Below are 12,260 nucleotides of genomic sequence, written 5' to 3'. Positions count from 1 at the left end.
ATCCACAACAGACTTCATACTTGCCCCTCTTCCCAAAACTCTTGCATCCACCTCCCTAACAACCCCATCCATAAACAAATTAAACAACCATGGAGACATCACACACCCCTGCCACAAACCTACATTCACTGACAGCCAATCACTTTCCTCTCTTCCTACACGTACACATGCCTTACTTCCTCGATAAAAACTTTTCACTGCTTCTAACAACTTGCCTCCCACACCATATATTCTTAGTACCTTCCACAGAGCATCTCTATCAACTCTATCATATGCCTTCTCCAGATCCATAAATGCCACATACAAATCCATTTGCTTTTCTAAGTATTTCTCACATACATTCTTCAAAGCAAACACCTGATCCACACATCCACTACCACTTCTGAAACCACACTGCTCTTCCCCAATCTGATGCTCTGTACATGCCTTCACCCTCTCAATCAATACCCTCCCATATAATTTACCAGGAATACTCAACAAACTTATACCTCTGTAATTTGAGCACTCTCTCTTATCCCCTTTGCCTTTGTACAATGGCACTATGCAAGCATTCCGCCAATCCTCAGGCACCTCACCATGAGTCATACATACATTAAATAACCTTACCAACCAGTCAACAATACAGTCACCCCCTTTTTTAATAAATTTCACTGCAATACCATCCAAACCTACTGCCTTGCCGGCTTTCATCTTCCGCAAAGCTTTTACTACCTCTTCTCTGTTTACCAAATCATTTTCCCTAACCTTCTCACTTTGCACATCATCTCGACCAAAACACCCTATATCTACCACTCTATCATCAAACACATTCAACAAACCTTTAAAATACTCACTCCATCTCCTTCTCACATCACCACTACTTGTTATCACCTCCCCATCAGCACCCTTCACTGAAGTTCCCATTTGCTCCCTTGTCTTACACACTTTAATTATCTCCTTCCAGAAAATCTTTTTATTCTCCCTAAAATTTAATGATACTCTCTCATCCCAACTCTCATTTGCCCTCTTTTTCACCTCTTGCACCTTTCTCTTGACCTCCTGTCTCTTTCTTTTATACATCTCCCACTCATTAGCATTTTTTCCCTGCAAAAATCGTCCAAATGCCTCTCTCTTCTCTTTCACTAATAATCTTACTTCTTCATCCCACCACTCACTATCCTTTCTAATCAACCCACCTCCCACACCTCTCATGCCACAAGCATCTTTTGCGCAAGCCATCACTGCTTCCCTAAATACATCCCATTCCTCCCCCACTCCCCTTACCTCCTTTGTTCTCACCTTTTTCCATTCTGTACTCAGTCTCTCCTGGTACTTCCTCACATAAGTCTCCTCCCATGCTCACTTACTCTCACCACCCTCTTCACCCCAACATTCTCTCTTCTTTTCTGAAAACCCATACAAGTCTTCACCTTCACCTCCACAAGATAATGATCAGACATCCCTCCAGTTGCACCTCTCAGCACATTAACATGCAAAAGTCTCTCTTTCGCGCGCCTGTCAATTAACACGTAATCCAAAAATGCTCTCTGGCCATCCCTCCTACTTACATATGTATACTTATGTATATCTCGCTTTTTAAACCAGGTATTCCCAATCACCAGTCCTTTTTCAGCACATAAATCTACAAGCTCTTCACCATTTCCATTTGCAACACTGAACACCCTATGTATACCAATTATTCCTTCAACTGCCACATTACTCACCTTTGCATTCAAATCACCCATCCCTGCCTATATTATGTTATTATATAAACAATAATATAATGTGTGGTTAATTTCCCTACCTATATAATGTTATTAAATAAACAATAATATAATGTGTGGTTAATTTCCCTACCTATATCATGTTATCATATAAACGATAATATAATTTGTGATTAATTTCCCTACCTATATAATGTTATTATATAAACAATAATATAATTTGTGGTTAATTTCCCTACCTATATAATGTTATTATATAAACAATAATGATATAATTTGTGGTTAATTTCCCTACCTATATAATGTTATTATATAAACAATAATATAGTTTGTAGTTAATTTCCCTACCTATATAATGTCATTATATAAACAATAATATAATTTGTGGTTAATTTCCCTACCTATATAATGTTGTTATATAAACAATAATATTATTTGAGTTTTTTTTCCTACATATATAATGTTATTATATAAACAATAATATAATTTGTGGTTAATTTCCCTACCTATATAATGTTATCATTTAAAAATAATATAATTTGTGGTTAATTTCCATACCTATATAATGTAATTATATAAACAATAATATAATTTGTGGTTAATTTCCCTACCTATATAATGTTATCATTTAAAAATAATATAATTTGTGGTTAATTTCCATACCTATATAATGTAATTATATAAAAAATAATATAATTTGTGGTTAATTTCCCTAGCTATATAATGATATTATATCAACAATAATGGTATAATTTCCCTAGCTATATAATGATATTATATAAACAATAATGGTATAATTTCCCTAGCTATATAATGTCATTATATCAACAATAATTTGCCAGGAATACTCAACAAACTTATACCTCTGTAATTTGAGCACTCACTCTTATCCCCTTTGCCTTTGTACAATGGCACTATGCACGCATTCCGCCAATCCTCAGGCACCTCACCATGAGTCATTTATATTTTTTTTTATTATACTTTGTCGCTGTCTCCTGCGTTTGCGAGGTAGCGCAAGGAAACAGACGAAAGAAATGGCCCAACCCCCCCCATACACATGTATATACATACGTCCACACACGCAAATATACATACCTACACAGCTTTCCATGGTTTACCCCAGACGCTTCAGATGCCTTGATTCAATCCACTGACAGCACGTCAACCCCGGTATACCACATCGCTCCAATTCACTCTATTCCTTGCCCTCCTTTCACCCTCCTGCATGTTCAGGCCCCGATCACATAAAATCTTTTTCACTCCATCTTTCCACCTCCAATTTGGTCTCCCTCTTCTCCTCGTTCCCTCCACCTCCGACACATATATCCTCTTGGTCAATCTTTCCTCACTCATTCTCTCCATGTGCCCAAACCACTTCAAAACACCCTCTTCTGCTCTCTCAACCACGCTCTTTTTATTTCCACACATCTCTCTTACCCTTACGTTACTCACTCGATCAAACCACCTCACACCACACATTGTCCTCAAACATCTCATTTCCAGCACATCCATCCTCCTGCGCACAACTCTATCCATAGCCCACGCCTCGCAACCATACAACATTGTTGGAACCACTATTCCTTCAAACATACCCATTTTTGCTTTCCGAGATAATGTTCTCGACTTCCACACATTCTTCAAGGCCCCCAGAATTTTCGCCCCCTCCCCCACCCTATGATCCACTTCCGCTTCCATGGTTCCATCCGCTGCCAGATCCACTCCCAGATATCTAAAACACTTCACTTCCTCCAGTTTTTCTCCATTCAAACTCACCTCCCAATTGACTTGACCCTCAACCCTACTGTACCTAATAACCTTGCTCTTATTCACATTTACTCTTAACTTTCTTCTTCCACACACTTTACCAAACTCAGTCACCAGCTTCTGCAGTTTCTCACATGAATCAGCCACCAGCGCTGTATCATCAGCGAACAACAACTGACTCACTTCCCAAGCTCTCTCATCCCCAACAAACTTCATACTTGCCCCTCTTTCCAAAACTCTTGCATTTACCTCCCTAACAACCCCATCCATAAACAAATTAAACAACCATGGAGACATCACACACCCCTGCCACAAACCTACATTCACTGAGAACCAATCACTTTCCCCTCTTCCTACACGTACACATGCCTTACATCCTCGATAAAAACTTTTCACTGCTTCTAACAACTTTCCTCCCACACCATATATTCTTAATACCTTCCACAGAGCATCTCTATCAACTCTATCATATGCCTTCTACAGATCCATAAATGCTACAAACAAATCCATGAGTCATACATACATTAAATAACCTTACCAACCAGTCAACAATACAGTCACCCCCTTTTTTAATAAATTCCACTGCAATACCATCCAAACCTGCTGCCTTGCCGGCTTTCATCTTCCGCAAAGCTTTTACTACCTCTTCTCTGTTTACCAACTCATTTTCCCTAACCCTCACACTTTGCACACCACCTCGACCAAAACACCCTATATCTGCCACTCTATCATCAAACACATTCAACAAACCTTCAAAATACTCACTCCATCTCCTTCTCACATCACCACTACTTGTTATCACCTCCCCATTTGCGCCCTTCACTGAAGTTCCCATTTGCTCCCTTGTCTTACGCACTTTATTTACCTCCTTCCAGAACTTCTTTTTATTCTCCCTAAAATTTAATGATACTCTCTCACCCCAACTCTCATTTGCCCTTTTTTTCACCTCTTGCACCTTTCTCTTGACCTCCTGTCTCTTTCTTTTATACGTCTCCCACACAATTTCATTTTTTCCCTGCAAAAATCGTCCAAATGCCTCTCTCTTCTCTTTCACTAATACTCTTACTTCTTCATCCCACCACTCACTACCCTTTCTAATCAACCCACCTCCCACTCTTCTCATGCCACAAGCATCTTTTGCGCAATCCATCACTGATTCCCTAAATACATCCCATTCCTCCCCCACTCCCCTTACTTCCATTGTTCTCACCTTTTTCCATTCTGTACTCAGTCTCTCCTGGTACTTCCTCACACAAGTCTCCTTCCCAAGCTCACTTACTCTCACCACCCTCTTCACCCCAACATTCACTCTTCTTTTCTGGGAGGGTATTGATTGAGAAGGTGAAGGCATGTACAGAGTATCAGATTGGGGAAGAGCAGTGTGGTTTCAGAAGTGGTAGAGGATGTGTGGATCAGGTGTTTGCTTTGAAGAATGTATGTGAGAAATACTTAGAAAAGCAAATGGATTTGTATGTAGCATCTATGGATCTGAAGAAGGCATATGATAGAGTTGATAGAGATGCTCTGTGGAAGGTGTTAAGAATATATGGTGTGGGAGGCAAGTTGTTAGAAGCAGTGAAAAGTTTTTATCGAGGATGTAAGGCATGTGTACGTGTAGGAAGAGAGGAAAGTGATTGGTTCTCAGTGAATGTAGGTTTGCGGCAGGGGTGTGTGATGTCTCCATGGTTGTTTAATTTGTTTATGGATGGAGTTGTTAGGGAGGTAAATGCAAGAGTTTTGGAAAGAGGGGCAAGTATGAAGTCTGTTGTGGATGAGAGAGCTTGGGAAGTGAGTCAATTGTTGTTCGCTGATGATACAGCACTGGTGGCTGATTCATGTGAGAAACTGCAGAAGCTGGTGACTGAGTTTGGTAAAGTGTGTGAAAGAAGAAAGTTAAGAGTAAATGTGAATAAGAGCAAGGTAATTAGGTACAGTAAGGTTGAGGGTCAAGTCAATTAGGAGGTAAGTTTGAATGGAGAAAAACTGGAGGAAGTAAAGTGTTTTAGATATCTGGGAGTGGATCTGGCAGCGGATGGAACCATGGAAATGGAAGTAGATCATAGGGTGGGGGAGGGGGCGAAAATCCTGGGAGCCTTGAAGAATGTGTGGAAGTCGAGAACATTATCTCGGAAAGCAAAAATGGGTATGTTTGAAGGAATAGTGGTTCCAACAATGTTGTATGGTTGCGAGGCATGGGCTATGGATAAAGTTGTGCGCAGGAGGATGGATGTGCTGGAAATGAGATGTTTGAGGACAATGTGTGGTGTGAGGTGGTTTGATCGAGTAAGTAACGTAAGGGTAAGAGAGATGTGTGGAAATAAAAAGAGCGTGGATGAGAGAGCAGAAGAGGGTGTTTTGAAATGGTTTGGGCACATGGAGAGAATGAGTGAGGAAAGATTGACCAAGAAGATATATGTGTCGGAGGTGGAGGGAACGAGGAGAAGAGGGAGACCAAATTGGAGGTGGAAAGATGGAGTGAAAAAGATTTTGTGTGATCAGGGCCTGAACATGCAGGAGGGTGAAAGGAGGGCAAGGAATAGAGTGAATTGGATCGATGTGGTATACCGGGGTTGACGTGCTGTCAATGGATTGAATCAGGGCATGTGAAGCGTCTGGGGTGAACCATGGAAAGCTGTGTAGGTATGTATATTTGCGTGAGTGGACATATGTATATACATGTGTATGGGGGTGGGTTGGGCCATTTCTTTCGTCTGTTTCCTTGCGCTACCTCGCAAATGCGGGAGACAGCGGCAAAAAAAAAAAAATCAACAATAATGGTATAATCTCCCTAGCTATATAATGTTATTGAAAACTGAAAGTTGATGGAGAGAGATGGGTGATTATTGGTGCATATGCACCTGGGCATGAGAAGAAAGACCATGAGAGGCAAGTGTTTTGGGAGCAGCTGAATAAGTGTGTTAGTGGTTTTGATGCACGATACCGGGTTATAGTGATGGGTGATTTGAATGCAAAGGTGAGTAATGTGGCAGTTGAGGGAATAATTGGTATACATGGGGTGTTCAGTGTTGTAAATGGAAATGGTGAAGAGCTTGTAGATTTATGTGTTGAAAAAGGACTGATGATTGGGAATACCTGGTTTAAAAAGCGAGATATACATAAGTATACTTATGTAAGTAGGAGAGATGGCCAGAGAGCGTTATTGGATTACGTGTTAACTGACAGGCGCGCGAGAGAGACTTTTCGATGTTAATGTGCTGAGAGGTGCAACTGGAGGGATGTCTGATCATTATCTTGTGGAGGCTAAGGTGAAGATTTGTATGGGTTTTCAGAAAAGAAGAGTGAATGTTGGGGTGAAGAGGGTGGTGAGAGTAAGTGAGCTTGGGAAGGAGACTTGTGTGAGGAAGTACCAGGAGAGACTGAGTACAGAATGGAAAAAGGTGAGAACAATGGAAGTAAGGGGAGTGGGGGAGGAATGGGATGTATTTAGGGAATCAGTGATGGACTGCGCAAAAGATGCTTGTGGCATGAGAAGAGTGAGAGGTGGGTTGATTAGAAAGGATAGTGAGTGGTGGGATGAAGAAGTAAGGGTATTAGTGAAAGAGAAGAGAGAGGCATTTGGACGATTTTTGCAGGGAAAAAATGAAATTGAGTGGGAGATGTATAAAAAGAAAGAGACAGGAGGTCAAGAGAAAGGTGCAAGAGGTGAAAAAAAGGGCAAATGAGAGTTGGGGTGAGAGAGTATCATTAAATTTTAAGGAGAATAAAAAGATGTTCTGGAAGGAGGTAAATAAAGTGCGTAAGACAAGGGAGCAAATGGGAACTTCAGTGAAGGGCGCAAATGGGGAGGTGATAACAAGTAGTGGTGATGTGAGAAGGAGATGGAGTGAGTATTTTGAAGGTTTGTTGAATGTGTTTGATGATAGAGTGGCAGATATAGGGTGTTTTGGTCGAGGTGGTGTGCAAAGTGAGAGGGTTAGGGAAAATGATTTGGTAAAGAGAGAAGAGGTAGTAAAAGCTTTGCGGAAGATGAAAGCCGGCAAGGCAGCAGGTTTGGATGGTATTGCAGTGGAATTTATTAAAAAATGGGGTGACTGTATTGTTGACTGGTTGGTAAGGTTATTTAATGTATGTATGACTCATGGTGAGGTGCCTGAGGATTGGCGGAATGCGTGCATAGTGCCATTGTACAAAGGCAAAGGGGATAAGAGTGAGTGCTCAAATTACAGAGGAGCAAATGGGAACTTCAGTGAAGGGCGCAAATGGGGAGGTGATAACAAGTAGTGGTGATGTGACAAGAAGATGGAGTGAGTATTTTGAAGGTTTGTTGAATGTGTTTGATGATAGAGTGGCAGATATAGGGTGTTTTGGTCGAGGTGGTGTGCAAAGTGAGAGGGTTAGGGAAAATGATTTGGTAAACAGAGAAGAGGTAGTAAAAGCTTTGCGGAAGATGAAAGCCAGCAAGGCAGCAGGTTTGGATGGTAATGCAGTGGAATTTATTAAAAAAGGGGGTGACTGTATTGTTGACTGGTTGGTAAGGTTATTTAATGTATGTATGACTCATGGTGAAATGGCCTGAGGATTGGCGGAATGCTTGCATAGTGCCATTGTACAAAGGCAAAGGGGATAAGAGTGAGTGCTCAAATTACAGAGGTATAAGTTTGTTGAGTATTCCTGGTAAATTATATGCGAGGATATTGATTGAGAGGGTGAAGGCATGTACAGAGCATCAGATTGGGGAAGAGCAGTGAGGTTTCAGAAGTGGTAGAGGATGTGTGGATCAGGTGTTTGCTTTGAAGAATGTATGTGAGAAATACTTAGAAAAGCAAATGGATTTGTATGTAGCATTTATGGATCTGGAGAAGGCATATGATAGAGTTGATAGAGATGCTCTGTGGAAGGTATTAAGAATATATGGTGTGGAAGGAAAGTTGTTAGAAGCAGTGAAAAGTTTTTATCGAGGATGTAAGGCATGTGTACGTGTAGGAAGAGAGGAAAGTGATTGGTTCTCAGTGAATGTAGGTTTGCGGCAGGGGTGTGTGATGTCTCCATGGTTGTTTAATTTGTTTATGGATGGGGTTGTTAGGGAGGTAAATGCAAGAGTCCTGGAAAGAGGGGCAAGTATGAAGTCTGTTGGGGATGAGAGAGCTTGGGAAGTGAGTCAGTTGTTGTTCGCTGATGATACAGCGCTGGTGGCTGATTCATGTGAGAAACTGCAGAAGCTGGTGACTGAGTTTGGTAAAGTGTGTGGAAGAAGAAAGTTAAGAGTAAATGTGAATAAGAGCAAGGTTATTAGGTACAGTAGGGGTGAGGGTCAAGTCAATTGGGAGGTGAGTTTGAATGGAGAAAAACTGGAGGAAGTGAAGTGTTTTAGATATCTGGGAGTGGATCTGTCAGCGGATGGAACCATGGAAGCGGAAGTGGATCATAGGGTGGGGGAGGGGGCGAAAATTTTGGGAGCCTTGAAGAATGTGTGGAAGTCGAGAACATTATCTCGGAAAGCAAAAATGGGTATGTTTGAAGGAATAGTGGTTCCAACAATGTTGTATGGTTGCGAGGCGTGGGCTATGGATAGAGATGTGCGCAGGAGGATGGATGTGCTGGAAATGAGATGTTTGAGGACAATGTGTGGTGTGAGGTGGTTTGATCGAGTAAGTAACGTAAGGGTAAGAGAGATGTGTGGAAATAAAAAGAGCGTGGTTGAGAGAGCAGAAGAGGGTGTTTTGAAATGGTTTGGGCACATGGAGAGAATGAGTGAGGAAAGATTGACCAAGAGGATATATGTGTCGGAGGTGGAGGGAACGAGGAGAAGAGGGAGACCAAATTGGAGGTGGAAAGATGGAGTGAAAAAGATTTTGTGTGATCGGGGCCTGAACATGCAGGAGGGTGAAAGGAGGGCAAGGAATAGAGTGAATTGGAGCGATGTGGTATACAGGGGTTGACGTGCTGTCAGTGGATTGAATCAAGGCATGTGAAGCGTCTGGGGTAAACCATGGAAAGCTGTGTAGGTATGTATATTTGCGTGTGTGGACGTATGTACATGTGTATGGGGGGGGGTTGGGCCATTTCTTTCGTCTGTTTCCTTGCACTACCTCGCAAACGCGGGAGACAGCGACAAAGTATAAAAAAAAAAAAAAAAAAAAAAAAAATCGACAATAATGGTATAATTTCCCTAGCTATATAATGTCATTATAGCAACAATAATGGTATAATTTCCCTAGCTATATAATGTTATTATATCAACAATAATGGTATAATTTCCCTAGCTATATAATGTCATTATATCAACAATAATGGTATAATTTCCCTAGGTATATAATGTTATCATATCAACAATAATGGTATAATTTCCCAAGGTATATAATGTTATTATATCAAGAATAATGGTATAATTTCCCTAGGTATATAATGTTATTATATCAACAATAATGGTATAATTTCCCTAGGTATATAATGTTATTTTTTTTTTTTTCTTTTTTTTTTTTACTAATCACCATTTACCGCATTAGCGAGGTAGCGTTAAGAACAGAGGATGAGGACTGGGCCTTTGAGGGAATATCCTCACCTGGCCCCCTTCTCTGTTTCTTCTTTTGGAAAAAAAAAAAGAAAGGGGAGGATTTCCAGCCTCCCGCTCCCTTCCCTTTTAGTCGCCTTCTACGACACGCAGGGAATATGTGGGAAGTATTCTTTCTCCCCTATCCCCAGGGATAAATTAATGTTATTATATCAAGAATAATCGTACAATTTCCCTAGGTATATAATGTTATTATATCAAGAAGAGTGAATGTTGGGGTGAAGAGGGTGGTGAGAGTAAGTGAACTTGGGAAGGAGACCTGTGTGAGGAAGTACCAGGAGAGACTGAGTACAGAATGGAAAAAGGTGAGAACAATGGAAGTAAGGGGAGTGGGGGAGGAATGGGATGTATTTAGGGAATCAGTGATGGATTGCGCAAAAGATGCTTGTGGCATGAGAAGAGTGGGAGGTGGGTTGATTAGAAAGGGTAGTGAGTGGTGGGATGAAGAAGTAAGAGTATTAGTGAAAGAGAAGAGAGAGGCATTTGGACGATTTTTGCAGGGAAAAAATGCAATTGAGTGGGAGATGTATAAAAGAAAGAGACAGGAGGTCAAGAGAAAGGTGCAAGAGGTGAAAAAAAGGGCAAATGAGAGTTGGGGTGAGAGAGTATCATTGAATTTTAGGGAGAATAAAAAGATGTTCTGGAAGGAGGTAAATAAAATGCGTAAGACAAGGGAGCAAATGGGAACTTCAGTGAAGGGCGCAAATGGGGAGGTGATAACAAGTAGTGGTGATGTGAGAAGGAGATGGAGTGAGTATTTTGAAGGTTTGTTGAATGTGTTTGATGATAGAATGGCAGATATAGGGTGTTTTGGACGAGGTGGTGTGCAAAGTGAGAGGGTTAGGGAAAATGATTTGGTAAACAGAGAAGAGGTAGTGAAAACATTGCGGAAGATGAAAGCCAGCAAGGCAGCAGGTTTGGATGGTATTGCAGTGGAATTTATTAAAAAAGGGGGTGACTGTATTGTTGACTGGTTGGTAAGGTTATTTAATGTATGTATGACTCATGGTGAGGTGCCTGAGGATTGGCAGAATGCGTGCATAATGCCATTGTACAAAGGCAAAGGGGATAAGAGTGAGTGCTCAAATTACAGAGGTATAAGTTTGTTGAGTATTCCTGGTAAATTATATGGGAGGGTATTGATTGAGAGGGTGAAGGCATGTACAGAGCATCAGATTGGGGAAGAGCACTGTGGTTTCAGAAGTGGTAGAGGATGTGTAGATCAGGTGTTTGCTTTGAAGAATGTATGTGAGAAATACTTAGAAAAGCAAATGGATTTGTATGTAGCATTTATGGATCTGGAGAAGGCATATGATAGAGTTGATAGAGATGCTCTGTGGAAGGTATTAAGAATATATGGTGTGGGAGGAAAGTTGTTAGAAGCAGTGAAAAGTTTTTATCGAGGATGTAAGGCATGTGTACGTGTAGGAAGAGAGGAAAGTGATTGGTTCTCAGTGAATGTAGGTTTGCGGCAGGGGTGTGTGATGTCTCCATGGTTGTTTAATTTGTTTATGGATGGGGTTGTTAGGGAGGTAAATGCAAGAGTTTTGGAAAGAGGGGCAAGTATGAAGTCAGTTGGGGATGAGAGAGCTTGGGAAGTGAGTCAGTTGTTGTTCGCTGATGATACAGCACTGGTGGCTGTTTCATGTGAAAAACTGCAGAAGCTGGTGACTGAGTTTGGTAAGGTGTGTGAAAGAAGAAAGTTAAGAGTAAATGTGAATAAGAGCAAGGTTATTAGGTACAGTAGGGTTGAGGGTCAAGTCAATTGGGAGGTGAGTTTGAATGGAGAAAAACTGGAGGAAGTGAAGTGTTTTAGATATCTGGGAGTGGATCTGGCAGCGGATGGAACCATGGAAGCAGAAGTGGATCATAGGGTGGGGGAGGGGGCGAAAATTCTGGGGGCCTTGAAGAATGTGTGGAAGTCGAGAACATTATCTCGGAAAGCAAAAATGGGTATGTTTGAAGGAATAGTGTTTCCAACAATGTTGTATGGTTGCGAGGCGTGGACTATGGATAGAGTTGTGCGCAGGAGGATGGATGTGCTGGAAATGAGATGTTTGAGGACAATGTGTGGTGTGAGGTGGTTTGATCGAGTGAGTAACGTAAGGGTAAGAGAGATGTGTGGAAATAAAAAGAGCGTGGTTGAGAGAGCAGAAGAGGGTGTTTTGAAGTGGTTTGGGCACATGGAGAGAATGAGTGAGGAAAGATTGACCAAGAGGATATACGTGTCGGAGGTGGAGGGAACGAGGAGAAGAGGGAGA

The 12,260-nt window shown here is 41.3% G+C and overlaps 1 protein-coding gene across 1 annotated transcript in view; it reads right to left on the bottom strand.

Moving 5' to 3' along the window:
• The window catches only part of LOC139764711 (AMP deaminase 2-like), a 181,726-nt gene that overhangs the window by 167,324 nt on the left and 2,142 nt on the right, over positions 1-12,260 (bottom strand). The window lies entirely within an intron of this gene.

This window comes from Panulirus ornatus, chromosome 50 (genome assembly GCF_036320965.1).
Source record: "Panulirus ornatus isolate Po-2019 chromosome 50, ASM3632096v1, whole genome shotgun sequence".
Taxonomy (NCBI): Eukaryota; Metazoa; Arthropoda; class Malacostraca; order Decapoda; family Palinuridae; genus Panulirus; species Panulirus ornatus.
Note: the sequence above shows the minus strand (reverse complement) of the source record. Positions and strands in the feature narration are given on the sequence as shown.